Genomic DNA, 14,706 nt, shown 5'->3' with positions numbered 1-14,706 from the left:
AGCCGCTGTATTTATTGAGGAGATTAGCTGATGAGGATTTAGCCGTAGAAGTGACCTTCCAGGAAAGTCAGGGATGCAGTTTGAGTCGATATCTAATTTGTAGGACTAAGTTTTTACATTGGGATTCATTAGTAGTACAATTAGCAGCGTTAATGGTTATGCTTTTTTAAAGGAATTTCCTTAAAGTGGCAGGACTGGGAAAGGTGACTTTAATCTTTTTGAGTAAATAAAGAAAAATATTATTAAAGAATGTCTTTGAATCCCACCATGTTGTTCCAGGTTCTTTTTTCTTCTGTCATCCCCACATCCCGACACCTAACCAACCCCCACCCGTCACCCACATGTCCATTCTCTCCGGCCTTTTTCCTTCTCCTTCCATCTCCTCTTCCTACCTCTTTTCTTCTCTGCTATGTTTCTCGCTAGTCGATGTCTGACCTACTTTCTCAGATTGCTGCAGTGCTCTCTCCCTCCGTATCATGAAAACACTCGCACACATGCTGAGGGTCTCAATCACCCTCCTACCTCTTACCCGCATACCCACCCCCTCAGCCACCCTCTGTCCCAGGAAGCAGGATAGTACCAGCGGGACCTGCTTAGGAAGATCCTTCATTGGACAAACACCCTAAAAACCTTCATGGACACTAATCAGGCCGAGTTTTAATGTGAAGTGTTATTTTTGAAGCAACTTCTACAGTTATTCCTCATGATGACATTAATGATGTAAGAAGTATTCAGACTGAGGAGATGAGCAGCAGGGACATTTTTAGGAGGATAGGAAGTGCTGTCCTTAAAGTGTTTTTTTTTTTTTTAATGCTGCAGCGCCTTTAGACCCTAAAGATGATGCTACACATGTATGAAAAAGAACGAAAAACTGAAAATAGAAGCAAAAGTGGCATAACATCATATCTTCTGGCTACACAGGTGGAGACACAGGAGGGGGCGGACAGGTGGGAGGGAGAGCAGACGATGTGGATCCATGCGTAGAAAAGCACAAAGTAAAAGAAGTTGAAGAAACCCAGAAGAAAGAGCAGAGCACAGTACAAGTGAGAGGAGGTGAGGAGCAAACGCCAAAATAGTGAGTAAATTCAAACACTGACAGAGGAAGAAATCCTGAGCGCAGTTTCACTCGGATAAGCTGAGGTAGCTTGTCGTCCTGGTGATCATGAAGGGATGTGACTGTGTCATGTGGAGGGGACTTTCAATAAGACAAGGAAGAGGACAGAAAGCAAAAAAAGAAGAAAAAACAGAGTAGGTATGAGAAGAAAAGAGAAGAGGAGAAGGAATCAGGAGGTTGAAGGGTAATAGTAACTGACAGGTCTTAGCCACAAATGTGACTTGTGTAAACCACATGGACAGAGCGAGTTCTCTGTGTTTTCCTACATGTTAAAAAATGTCAAAATCTTCTCCATAAAACACTGAAATTGAGTTTGAGTCAAAGTTGTGTTCTAAAATATGCTCTTTAATGTCTAATACAGCTGGCTAAAGACGCTAAAATCTGACTGTGTGCTTCAGAGGCGGCTGCAGGTGATGTAACAAATAAGGTCAACATTTTCAATGCATTTTTTAAATGTGCTACTAGATTTTTTTTATGTGTTATGCACTGAAAGTGCTGTTTAGGAAAGATAAAGGAAATATGTAAAAATGGAGAGATGTGGACCAGAGCAACCAAAGTGAAGACTGGAGAGCAAATGGCAAAAAAGGGGGAGAAATGCTAAAGACTAAAAAAATAAAATGATCTGCTTTTTTATGTGTATCTGCTGAAAATTCAGTGTAATTGTTACCACAATAATACATTTCAGTCAGCAACACTCTCGACATATATTTCATTGCAAAATCAATATACAGTTTTACTTGGCAGAGAAGGCTCAGCTTAAGAATGCTCCCTTGCTTAGTCAAGCAGCATGCTTTGACATTCTAAGGAGCGCATGGCCTGAAATCCCCATATGGATAGATACATAAGTGACAATTCATATTGAATACAATAAAATTACTTTAAAGCAATCTATCCATAGTAGCATGAATCTGAGGGTGCAAGAAGTTTTATAATATAAAGGAGGAGGCTGGGGTGGAGGAGTTTAAGCTTTGCTTGCAGCAGCATGGTCTTTCAGCATTCATGCAAGCAGGAATTAGTGAGAAGTACATCATAGGTAAACACATCGCTGTATTAAGAGAAAGAGGTTTGATTGGCTGTGGGAGCTGGGAGATGATAATTGTGATCAGCTGGCTGTCAGCTGCACATTAAATTCAGTTTTTTTAATTTTTATTTTAAATAAATGTTGTGTTGATACTAATTTGGCCTAGCTTGAAAGAACAGCAGGGCTAGAGCCAGAAATGTTAAATATCCAGGGCTGATTCCAAACTTGGGAGAGTCTGAGGCAAGGTTATAATAGTTTTGGATTTTTCATTATTTGTTATTTTTATTTAGTTTATACTATTTGTTATATTTCACTTTAGTTTTCATTTGTTTTTACTGCTGGTTTGTTAGTTTAGTCCAGTTTTTCTTTTGTAAAAATGCTTTGCTTTATTTGTTTTTTCAGCAAAAGGAAACTTGTCAGGGGTGAGACCCAAAAGGGTCAGAAAAAGTAAACCTCATACAAATCTTAAAAACACATTCAATCAGGTTACTCTTCGCTTTTCATTTTATCTGTTCGAATTCAATATCTGACATCTGATCTTTGACATCTGAATAAAAGTCAAGACCTAAAGTTAACCATTGTGTGATCTTCTTAAAACAAATCAGGTCATTTTACACTCCCCTGGCTTGGGTGTTCATGTCAGTCAGTATGCTGCTGCAAAAGACGAAAACTAGGGAGATTTTTTCCCTGATTTTGTTTTATTGTAGTTTGTTTTGTAATCACAAAATTTAATTTTTAGTTTTAGTTTTAGTTATTCCCAGTTTGTTAACTATAATAACCCTGCTCTGAGGACATGCTCCCCTAGAAATTATAATAAAATAAATAATTAAAATTAACAAAATGTGTTTATAATTATCTGTTTTTTATTTTTGCATTTATCATGAGTTACATACTTTCTACTGATGCAAAAGATTCAGAGTTTTTGAGAAACCAATCATCCTTGGCTCCACTTATGACGCATAGAATCTAAATCCCTTCCGGGCTCCTAATCAAAACAATAACAAAAGTTAAAAGTAGGCTCCTGCTGCTTACCTTGTCTCTTATTTCTTGATTCAATAAAACAGCACTCCATTAGGTGTTTTCACTAAAAAGTAAAACAACAGTTTCATGGATGAATTCCATACAATGAGGGAAAAAAGCTGTTCGAAGTGGCCTTCCTAGCACAGCAAATGATCCCAGAATGTTTTGCGAGTAACTCATGGTGCAAACCAGGAAGGCCAGTTTATTCATCCATGAAATAAAAAAGGCAGTTCAATGTTAAGTAAATTAAGTTATTTTAAAGGAGTACTTAATTCAAAACAACTATGCAGTAGAGGTAAGCTGAGAAGTGTGTCACTACTTGACCAGTAAATGTCGGGGCGGCGGAAAGAGCAGCTGATGGCAGAGAATAATCATAATCTTTCACAAGAAGCATTACAAAACATGACTGAGATACAGCAACAGAACATGACGTGATACCTAGCATTCCCTCAGTATTGATTAGCATGCCATGCTCTGCATCTACGAAAATACATATTTCTCTGGCCTTGGAAACCGTTGGAAATATTTGAAGCAATTTAAGTACTCAACTAAAAATACCAGGGATCCACAGGTGCAATATCAGCCCCTTATGACATCAGCCGTTGGCAACTGTGTGATTATGAACCAATGTCAGTAGCAGATGTTTATTTGCTGTGTTGTATCAATTTAATGCTGGCATTTAGCGCTGCTAATGGCTGATTCAGAGAAGATGTGACCTGTTTGGAAAACTCTGACCTGTTTTTGTGGTCAGAGGTGAGAAAAAATTTGGCATTGTAGGAGTGTGACACCTAATGAAGTAATTAAAAAAACATTGGCAGCAATATTTGCTAAATTGTTATTATAGACATGGTTGTCTGCATCGGGCCTAACTTTTACTTTCAGTGTATCTCTAAGTTATACGTAATATAGGAGTTTAATTTTTTTTGATTAACACACACATTTCAACCTGAAAATACCATTAACTGCACCTTTAGGGTCTCTAAGGGTACCTATTCACTGACAAATGATTATACAATACAAATACAATTCAGTATAAGCAATACAACATCCATACATAAATACATACAAAAATCTGTATATTTTTACCCAAAACCCATACAGCCAGTACAGCTGTAGAATTCCGAAAACACAAAAAAAAACAATACTGAAAGAGAGGAAGAAATTAGATGTTACTAAAGAAATAGTAAAAAGCTAGTGTTGATCAGCTCTTATCCAGACCATTATCTCATTTTCCCTCAGACAGTCCTGAATTAACATACTCCCACACAAAAATAATATTCTCAAGACATTCCGTCTCTTCCTGTCTAGCTGGAACAGTATGAATACAGCAAAAACACCAGAGATATGTGATGTAACTGCAAAGCCTCTCCTGATTTGCAGACTCACTCTGTCTCTCTAAATTAAACTTTGGTGTCAGGTGGGAATTCTGCAGGGAAATCTTATACGCACAGGAAAAAACACATCAGTATTTTAATCTGAATACCTGACACTGAAAGACAAAACGTGCCCTCAAACAAAAGTAAGAGAGCGATCAGTACAGAGACATGGAGATACTCTGATATCATTTTATCCTTCCTGATTCTGGGGCTGAAAATTGAACCCAGCATTTGACAATAATAATACCCTTCTGATATTTGGGTTTATACAAAAAAATAACACTAATGCAAAAATATATTTTTGACATTTTGCTAGCTTTGACCAAAATCACACTTATGAGATATGGTGCAGATATAAGTACTCATACCGGTCCAGATACAGGTATCAGCACCGCCAAGAAAGTTTAAATCCCAAAGAAGAAAGATAAAGCTCACAAAATAGGTAAAGTCCACAAAAACATGAATACCAAAGGTGACATGCCTTAAAGGAGATTAAATTAATAGCAAGGATAGAAGCCTTAAAACGGAAAAGATCTGCTGCCACCATGATGAAAAACAGGACTTCAGCAGTAGGGCCTGACCTGTGCAGAGGACACAGACACTTAGGTTTTAGGTATAATGGAGAAATGATTATTATTATCATCAGCCACTGATGTGATCATGTTTTAGACACTGATGCCAATATCAGAGATTATTTTCTCTTTACTGGATATCCCTCTGATTATTACGTGATTAAAAATATGACTATAATTCCATTTATTTTATGATACCACCGTTACCAATATTAGTTAAGGTTAACTAAAAAATCTTATGATAGAGATACCAGTACTAGTGCTAGTTTATCATTGGTACTGGCATCTGATCATGTATTTCCACCAGACAGTTCAGTTTGGTTCAGTAAACCTAAACTTTCTCACAGCCAGTGACTGGTAGGCCTTACTCATAGTGATGGGAATTCCAGCTGTCTTTAGAGATCTGGATCATTTGGTTCAGCTCAGTGATAAAAGTTGCTCTTTCAGCTCCCAGACATCTCGTACGTGCACATGAGCCATAAACATTTGTTCCTCTCAACCTTATTTCAGTGTAGGATCTGCATATCTGTATGGATTTGTACAGCCCCACCGTGTCTCTCTCACACCTGTCCAGGTCGTGTAGTGTGCTACCTAAATGTCTAATTATAATCTGATAATATTCTCGTTTTAAGTGACAAAACCTTGGTGTGCAAGACTCGGTTTCAGTCAGACGTATCACTTTACAGGAAATAATAACAGTATTTATAGCTTATACAAATCATGTTAAACAATCTTTCACCTACTAATAAGGAAGAGAAAGACAAGGAGGTGGTCAGGTGAAAGATCTAGCTGAATGAAACAGGCACTGATTTTTGTCGTTTGTTGGATCATTCATCATTCCTTCTGGAGCTAGGGAGAATATAGCTACAGTGAACACCTCTGTTTCTGTGATTTGATTAATTCTTGACATTAACGGTGGGTGGGGGGTGGAGTCAATAATGACAAATAATTTCTCTAGAATGTATACTTAAAACAGAAATTAAATTCACATGTCATTTAAATGGATTTTGTTTTACGTAAGCTAACAAACATAAACTATCAATTCAACCATAAATTATGGAATAAAAGAAGATAAGTATACAGGAAATCAAGGCTGTGACACAGTTTCCTTTTGTAAATTACTTGGAGATGGTTATGTGATCTGCTGCAGTTTTGAAGATTTATTTAGATAAAACATTTATAGCCAGTGACATTCAGTGATGACAAGGTAAAAGTAATCTTTAGATGTCAATAACCTTTTTTTTGTTTGTTTTTCAGAAAAGAAAATCTGTATCATCCAAAATCTTTATCACCGGGTCAGACAAGGAAAAAACTGGAATCAGACAATTAAATTATAACCATTATACCTCTGATTTTATTGCTCTAAAAACGCACAAGAATGGTGCATTTAATCTCAAAATGTCAAAAAAAAAATCCAGAGAAGCATGCTCACCTCCCTAAAGGTTCTGGATCCCCCCACCATAGTCTACTAAAATCCTGTGGGAAAAAAACTTTTAGTGGTACTCGTCCCAGTATCAGTATTGGTGCTGGTATGACTACTAGTTACTAAAACAGCACCATTGTATTATCATATCCATAAAAGTACCAGTATTAGTAATGGTGCCAGTATCCATACAGTAAAATAGCACCCTTATGTTGTCATAGTAGTATCAGTGCAGGCATCAGTTTGATGTTGGTACAGTATCAGTACTGGCAACTAAAATAACACATTTATGTATCATAGCAATAATAGTACCAGTATCAATAATGGCTCTGTTATAGTAATTAAAATAGCTCCATTATGTCATCTTACTGAAATAATGTGCTGCTGTTGCTGTAGCTGTTATATGTACTGGTATCAAAAATAGCACCCTTGTGTTACAATAGGAACATCAGAAGCAGATTTAGCATTGGTAATTTACACCTTGATGTAGTGACAGCCTTATCATTACCTGTGCTAGTTCAATATTAGTACTGGTATCAGCATTAGTAATGAAAATAACATCCTTATGATACAAGAGCAACACCTTATCAATTTGGTATTGGTGCTGGTATGGTATCAGTAGTGGTAAGTAAAATTGTACCATTATGTTGTCATAGTAATTAACAGTGCCAGTATTAGTTCAACATTGGTACTGGTATCTTCACTGGTATGTAAAATAGCACCATTGTGCAATATAAGTATTATTACCAGTATCTGCATTGTGTGAGTCTGTGATACCCGTTTCATCACTATCACAGTCCAGATAGGTGTATAGGCATCGATACAAATACTGGCAGTTCTACAGAATAAACTAGCCAATAAGAGCTTAACCATTTCAAAGTAAAAGTTTGCATATTAACACTCATTTTTCACACTGTATTTTAAGCCACATTTGAATGCTGCTGCTGATGAACAAAAGTTCATTCATTGTTTCAGTAATTTAATGATACAGTGTTTCAAGATGGCAGCACACAGTGGATTACACTGCAGATCTGAACATCTAATCAATATTGATCAATCCATCACAGCTGCTGGTTAAATATGCAACAGCATGTCAAGCAGAGATGTTGTGAGGATGAACAGAGAAGCACTCCCACTGCGGGAAAGCTCATAAAACACACTTAAATCTGTTTGTATGTAGCTCACAGGTGTAGGTGAGTCTGTGTTGATACTGTATGTGTGCATGTGTTGGTGTAAGAGCGAGGTTAAAGCAGTGCGTGTGGACATGAGTCACCGTGTGAGAGAGACAAACAGCTTATGGGCACAGGAGGTGTGCGATCGCAGATAGTGAGTGGTAGCTACATGAGCTGCATTGAGGTGAAGGAGAGGGACGGGCAAAGAGACAGAGAAAGAAAAGAGGTGGAGGAAGATGATAAAAAGGAGGAGTAGCAATCTGTCACTTCACACTTATTTATCTCCTCTGGCACTTGGCTCTGTTCTCTCCCTCCACCTCTCTGCAGCATGCAGGTATGTATGTGAGTTAAAAACGCTCTGAATTTACGATTCTGAATCACACTGTAATATTGGAGGGGGGGCTAATGCACTGAATTCCCTTCAGGAAAGCTACCATGTGTGACACCTGCAGCCCCGTTGACCTTCAAGGCCCGATAGAGTCTCCCTCGCTCTCTAGACTCTGAAATTAGATTTGGAAAGATCATCAACATAAATTTAAAAGAGCGGGAGTCAGAGACGGAGAGAGAGAGAGAGAGAGACTGTGAAAGGAAGTTGATGATAGAGAGTGTTGATTGTGTTTCGATGGATGAATGAAGAAGAGAGCGAAGGAATGAAGAGAAGGGGGATAAAAAGACGAGTGGAGGGGAGAAGACAACAACGTGGGGGGAGGCTTTGAAGAGAGTGAGAGTGCTATAAAGAAGAGATAGAGGAGGAGAAAAGGAGGCGGTGCTGGGGGAGCATAAATGTAAGTGATATAACTGAGGAGCCATTGTCAGAGGTGATATTAGCCCTACAGGCGTTTTTGCATGCACGGCGGTGCGCCACGCTCTTCCTTAACGGGACCCTAGTGGCGCTGTGTTTACTGCGGCACCATCCAGAAGAGCTTTATCATTACAGTATTACCACAGCCCTGCTCTGGCTCTCTGTCACCATGACAACCACTGCGTTAGCCTCTGCTTTCAGGCACCAAGGACAGGACTGAGCCAAAGACTGCTCCTACAGCTGGCGTACAGGGCTGCATGTAGAGGAGAGAGGAGATTGTGATCGTTCGGCTTGCTCAATGAAAGATTCACGTTTGTGAGGTGAAAGCCGAGTGACCTTGACAAAAGAACATAAAGGATTTTTGCTTCTTATTAACGGTTCTTTCGTTCCCATGCACAATGATAGGGATGTTTGATCAGCATTAGTATGACAAGCAGCACCCTGTAATACGGAGGATGTGGAGTCTTTCTACCAGAGGGCAAAGCAAATGGGCGACTGCAGCTGCAGAGTCAGCAATGATAAGAAGACATTGAAGGATGATGTGAAATCTGCACATGAATGAGGCATGAAAAATGAACGTTTAAACGATGTGAAATATAGAACATTCTCCTGAAGGGCAACCAGAGCAAGCGGTTCAGTTTTGGATAGGCTGATTAATCTATTATCTTAGGTGAATGGCTGCAGCAATCACTCAGAGACGTTCAAAGTAGCCGCTCAGCGTTCAGCCCAAGTGTAACCTTGGATGGCTTACAGGAAGAGCCTTCACTTGTGCCATCATCATCACCATCATCATTATTTTTATGCTCTGAGAAACACTGCAGTGAATTTAAAGGTACCACTAAAACATTATAAACCCAACAGTCAAACAGTGCCGGACAGGACAAAGAGAGCGACTCAAATGTCAACAGGGAGAGAGTTCCCTTCAGGCGCATGGCGTGTAAAATGGATAGGCAGTAAAACTGAGTGGAGAAAGAGAGCGAAAGCGAGAAGCAGCAGAACAGTGGAGATGTGTTTCAGCTTTTTTCAAGCGTTGTGTTTTTTTCCGTATGTGTTGAATTATGAATTACTTTAGTGGCTTTTAGCTGTTTATGACCCTCAACCTCAAGGCTGCCTCATGTGAGTTTAAACTGTGTTGGCATGGTCTATAAAATGTGTCCAACAATGTTAACCACAGTAACTGTAATCAGACTGTCATTCTGTGTCAAGACCACTAACTGCAGTTTAGAAAGCAATTCAATTTAGCCACAATCTCTGATTAGAGTTTTTAATCGTCACATGAAAAAGGCCATGGTCAAAAGCAATTGAATTTAGCAGCTACAACTAAGTTTTTATTTACAATAAAAAGCATGATTGTTAGCATGTAAACAAACCGAATGCTGAATTAGCAGTCCCCCCAACTCAAAGGAGCTTCTCAGCCTCCTTCAGCTACATTTTTTGTTCAGACTTAAAGCTACACCAAACATTTTTTATAGTCAAAATTGTAGCTGCTTTTACATGGAAATCAGCTCAAATAAAAAAGCTGTTAGTTACTTGCTCACAGTAAAATGACAAAACAAAGTTTTTGATTTGCTGAAGAGCAAGATGATTTCATCAGGAGTTCATGGAGACCACACACAATGCCAAAAAAATAAGCCTTTCATAAAGATAAACATCATTATACAAAGAGGCATGCAGTCAATGTTTTTTCTTTTTTTAATTTTACCTGAATCAAAAAAAATAAAGTACCCCACGTTCAGATTGATGCTACCCCAAGTAACATTAGGAAGAAACTGCTGCAGCTTATACTATATTATTGCATGACAACATAAAAACTAAACATCTCTTAGTTATTACAGATTCAGGCCCTGTTTAGTGACACTAGGTGAATCACTTCATCTGGTTAAACCATTATAAGGTTTAGCTGACTAATGCAAAGTTAAGGAAATACTAAGAAAACAGTCAAAATCAGGCACTCTTTATTTACGATGGGATTAGAGTGGCTGTGGGTAAATTATGCAAAATTGCAGAATGTGGCTAACATTAGCAGTGCCTTCGATTTTTCTTTTTTTTTTTTTGCTGGTTAACGGCCACACCTGTGCTGAATGTGTTCATGCAATGCTTCAGTTGTATCTGAGTATAAACTGGCACAGCCTTTGTACAACTTTGCCCTCATTCTCTATTTTAATATTGGGCTAAACCACCCTGTGTTATGTGGTGCTATCTGTGTTATGTTTGCTGTTGTTTACCTTCCCTGAATGCTTTGCAAGTAGCTCAGAGTGCAAACCAAAGAGACCACAATTAATAGCTTTTTCTCATATTATGTGAAATTCATGAATGAAACTATTTAGTAAATACACTGCATGGAGTGCTGTTTTTGCTGAACAGAGTCCTCAATTCAGAACAAGAAGAACAAATATCTTTTTGTTTAAACTGAGAGCCCCTGGCATACCGTGCATTTAAAGAGTCTTGTGACGCCTAGGTAGCAGCCATTAACTAGAGCTACAGTGGCTACTAGTGGCAGGTGTTTATGCTACAGTTTAGAGCATATCACTGGGATTGTGGGCCCAAAATGATTAAAAATATTGAGAATTTGGTTAAATTAAGAGTAATTCTGGCACTGAATTACAAGGGACCAGGTGTTATATGATTTAGCCAGCCAGTTACACACATCCCTCCCTTACACACAATGATCTTGACCATTAACTGCAGCCTTTCATTTTAACTCATAGTTCTCACTGCAACAGTGTTTTGAGTGGCTGAAAATGCAAAGTTTTGAAAACAGATTCCATATCACAGACTTCTAAAACTGCACCATCTCTATTGGTGTTTAAATTGGCAGTAAACAAAATCCCTAAAAACAGAGAGCAAGGTTCTGACTCTGAGTAGTAACCTAACCTCATAATCTTTGTTGGTCATGTTAATATGTTTACACTTGACCGTTCTGTGAAAGGAAGATTATGTGAGCACGAGCATGTTGTTTTATTTTAAAGTCACACCATCAACTACAGGCCACAATTACAGACTTTGTTAATTCAGTTTTCTGTTTCCATTTTTGGTTACAGAAGATGCAATGTATTGCTGACCCCAGGACAAAAAAAAAAGCTACTAGCTAAGCCAGTGGGAGTCTAAATGAACTTTTCATCAGGTTTCGTAGATGGACTAAATAAATGTTGATCAAAAGTGTTGGATTTACGGCTTGTCTCTGCTTTACCAAACTCACAAAATCTCAGTTAGTCAACAGGATGTTCATCAGAAATTACAAAATGAAAAAGAGAACAAGACAGAATTAATTAACTATATTAGAATTATGTGTGATCCAATTTGCAAACGTGTTACATTATTTCATAAACCTACACTAACACATCTTTGTGCGTCAAACTTGACAGATCTTTTGATAACAGTAATTACAGTGTTGCTGCATAGTCAACGTTTCAAGGTGATCCTGTGGCACATCAAGCTTATTTAAAGAGAGGAGATCCATGACAGCTGATTGTAACAAACTGACAGTAGAGAAAACAATATCAGAGGAGGTATCAAATTCTTGTTGCAGCCCCTTCTCCCTCTCTGTCCTTCCTTCAGTCTCGGAGGAACCGCAGCCAAGTCTCACTTCAAGGGAAATGCAATCAACATGGAGGACGCTGGTGACCATGCCGGAAGAGGCAGTCAAATCAAAAAACTGGCGAGCCCCTGCAAGGGGTCATCCAGCACCCAACACGGGACACTGCGGGATAATGAGGGGCAGGAAAGGTGGGGTGATGAGAAGGGGGTGGGACTGGAGGAGGCAGAGAGGAGGGCTGAACGGGACGGTTGCGTGTCATTGCATGATTGCCTATGTGCAAGACTCGCACGTATGGATCAGTTCTAAGTCATTAAACACCTGAATGCAGAAAGAGATGAAGGAGGAGGAGTGTTAGAGGTTGGAGGGAAGTGGCACTGAACTTGCAGATATAATTAGCTTCTGCTCTGGGTAATCCTTGCGTATATTTTACTTTCCGAGCACTGGAAACACTGACTCTCTGAGGTCAGCGCTCTTGGAAGTGATCCTGGTGAAATTTCAATCACAAAGCAGACTTCCTTTACAGACATTCCCTGAATGACTCAACTCTCTGACACGCTTATGTTTAAACTGGCAAGCTTTAACGCACGCACCTTCACACATGCAGCCTGCTAGATCCACACGTCACAGTGTGGTATCTGCTCTGCAGCGTTCTGGTCCCACTGCAGTCCTTTCACATGTTACTGAAGACAAACAAATACAGAATGGAAACAGGGTTACATGTGTCCAATCCCTTTCATCTGTTTTGTATTCTGTCCTGATTACTGCAGCATACCATGTGCGTTTGTCCTTGCAACGCAGCCCCCCTCTCTCCCTGCCAATCGTCCCTTTTTACTCCTGTCCTCCTCCATTTCTCTATCCAGCCTCGCCTGTCCTCCTTGTACTGTTACACATGTAAAACCAAGCTGTGATGTCCCACTACTCTTTCCCTAAAACCCCCATGTCTCTTTTTGCTTCAGTAACTTTCCTACCTCACAGCTGCATCATAAAGCGAGAGAGAGTAAAATGTCATGTGGTAGTTTTGCAACCCTGAAAAATGATGCTATTAACAGAAGAATGTTTAAAGGATGTATCCAGAATCCCAACAAACTCCCTCTGGAAATTCTGATACATTCAATCCAAATTGACTCTTACATCCGACTGACACACACTTCTCCAGATCACGTTTCTGTTAAAACAGTCATTCGCTCTGCCCTGCACTCTTTGCCACTTGGAAGGGAGGGACAATCACAAGGAAACAGATGGTCACACAGGAATAGTCCCAGCGACACCATCCAATGTCATTTTTCCAAAGGAATGAGCAGAGATGCTGTTTGTAAGTGCTACAGGGTATCAACACGAGTTTAGCCAAGCATTAAAAACCACATAACTGTGGAGTTGGTACAGATGTGTTAACAACACCGAGCACCACTAAGGTGTAAGTTTATGTTGGATGTTAATTTGTTTAATGAAAGCAAAAATCTGCAACTTATCTAGTAGATATCAGCTTCCTTTAAGAAAATGTGACAGAAAGTAAGAGGTTTCAGCATCTTTCATCGATGATTTTCTTTGTGTTTTAGCATAAATAATTTACCTGAGACTTTAAAAACGTTAACATCCACAATTCATGATATTTGGGCATTTTAAAGACAGGATGGTTACAAAGAAAAGCAGAGAAGAGTACGAGAGCAGGAACATTTTGTCATCTGATCGATCAGTTGATGAAAAATAATAAGTACCTATTGATAACAATTCTTCAACTTTAAACACTGTATTTTGAGGGTTTTATGTTTTTCTTCCCATAATGTCAAAGTGCGATTAATCATTATTATTTTTGGGAATAGACCAGATTCACTGATTTAATGAGGAATCATCCACAGACACATTTTAGATTGTTACCCTAAGCATCAGCCCAAGTGAGGATGAGGTTTTAAACATCCATAAACAAGTTTCTACTTTTCTATATTTCCAATGTTTATATTAACAATTTAGCCGATGGCTGATATTGATGCTGATGTTTTTTCTTCACTTTTTTTTGGTCTAATACTCCCATGATGCTGACAATTTCTCATATCTGACCATGAAAAAAGATCAAATTTTTTCTAACAGGTTACACGTTCTGCCCACTTATAAATTTCTTCTAACATCAGCAGTTAGATGAGCTAAATGTCAGCATTAAATTGTTTGGACACAACAGATAAAAATCTGCAACTGACATCTGTTCATGCCCACATTATTTGCAGATGGACCATGTTTGTCTTAAAGGATGATACCGGCCAATTCTGATGTAAAACTGATAGATCTTTGCATCCATAATAATTATACCATCACTATTCTGCAGTTTGGTTATTAAAGGTACAATATGTAGACATTTTGCACTGAAATGTCACATATTTGAAATGTCATGACTGTATCTTATTCATATTCAGCTCTGACCATCTTTGCCGTTTAATAGAGCTCAACAGTGCCTCTACACTTTTTGACAGCTCTGGTTCCAGCAGTAAATTTTTCATCCACATCATCCATTGATTCCTCTATTAACATTTTTAATCCATGAACCAAGCCAATCAGCTACCTGAATACTCTTAACTAGGGATGCAAGATATTCGATTTTTGCCAATATGTAACATGCCCATATTTCCATATTAATTTTAGCTATTATCAATACTAATATTTAAATGTAGTTCAGACC

At 38.7% G+C, this 14,706-nt stretch overlaps 1 protein-coding gene and 1 long non-coding RNA gene across 3 annotated transcripts in view; one reads left to right on the top strand and one right to left on the bottom strand.

The window, feature by feature from the left end:
- LOC121528234 (potassium voltage-gated channel subfamily C member 1-like) overlaps positions 1–14,706 on the bottom strand; it is a 67,850-nt gene that overhangs the window by 31,396 nt on the left and 21,748 nt on the right. The gene's annotated exons all lie outside the window — the stretch shown is intronic.
- LOC121528236 overlaps positions 1–14,706 on the top strand; it is a 56,856-nt gene that overhangs the window by 33,959 nt on the left and 8,191 nt on the right. The window contains exon 3 of the long non-coding RNA XR_005993478.1: positions 922–1,053. This is a non-coding gene — a long non-coding RNA (uncharacterized LOC121528236). The remainder of the gene's footprint in view (positions 1–921; positions 1,054–14,706) is intronic.

This window comes from Cheilinus undulatus, linkage group 20 (genome assembly GCF_018320785.1).
Source record: "Cheilinus undulatus linkage group 20, ASM1832078v1, whole genome shotgun sequence".
Taxonomy (NCBI): Eukaryota; Metazoa; Chordata; class Actinopteri; order Labriformes; family Labridae; genus Cheilinus; species Cheilinus undulatus.
The sequence above is the reverse complement of the archived record's forward strand: the minus strand, read 5'-3'. Positions and strand labels throughout refer to the sequence as shown.